Source organism: Passer montanus, unplaced genomic scaffold (assembly GCF_014805655.1).
Source record: "Passer montanus isolate IOZ18808 unplaced genomic scaffold, ASM1480565v1 scaffold155, whole genome shotgun sequence".
Classification (NCBI taxonomy): domain Eukaryota; kingdom Metazoa; phylum Chordata; class Aves; order Passeriformes; family Passeridae; genus Passer; species Passer montanus.
The window spans coordinates 530062-531048 of NW_024362605.1; positions in this window are offsets into that span (position 1 = coordinate 530062).

Here is a 987-nt window from a genome sequence, read left to right on the forward strand (position 1 = left end):
TGCATGAAAGGGATAAGGAAGAGCACAGTGGAGCCTGGACTGTTTTTTCCATGTCCTTCCATGGTGGGTTGAGGGACAGGAATCCATCCTCGAACTCCAGTGGGTCTTCAGCTCCTGACCTATGAACTTGGCACAGCTCGTGTAGAGATCCATGTGCAGGGTGTGACCTCCCTAGGAAGATCTTCCAGGACACAAGTGCTTCCTGCAGGATGCACCTGAACCTTCTGCCCAACCAGCAGTAATTGGGACACAGCTATGGGGATGAGCAGAGGGCACTGCTGGGTACAGTGTGGATACTAGAGAGGTGAGGAGGAGATGTCAGGTAGCAGAGGGACCTCCTGTGTAGAGTCCTGGCAGCAGCCACGTGTCATAGATTCACAGAATGGTTTGGGTTAGAAGGACCTTAAAGACCATCTGGTCCCAACCTCCCTGACATGCCCTGAAGAGGGTGTGGATCATGAGGTGCCCACAGGGTAGATGTGGTTGCACCTTCTAGGAAGGTCCTGCTTGACCCCGGCAGTGTCAATGGGGCTTGTGACCAAGTACAACCGCTCCACGTGGGAAGTGGGGGGATTCCTGTTCTCTCCTGGCTGGCAGCAGGGGGATGGTGGAGGAGAAGGACGCGGGGGCTGCCCACAACAAGCCTCGGATTTGCCAACTCCTAGGGTTTTTGTTTCTTTTTTTTGTATCCTGCTGTACGCGTCCCTTCTCCAGACGGGAATCTCCTCACCGCCCTGGCCCCCCGGCTCCGGTGGGCAGCTGCGGGGGCTCAGCCCCACGGGAGAGATGCCCGGGGCGGTGCGAAGGGCGCGGCGGCGGGGGCATCCCCCCGGGACCCCCCGCCCCTCCGCCCCCTCGCCGGTGCCGGCGGCGCAGCGAGCCCCGGCGAGGCGGATTTGGGCTGAAATCACGGCTTTCTCTGGATGATCGACAGCTCCGGGAGAAACCATCGGCGAGCCGGGGGGAGCCGCCGCCCGCTCGCCGCCC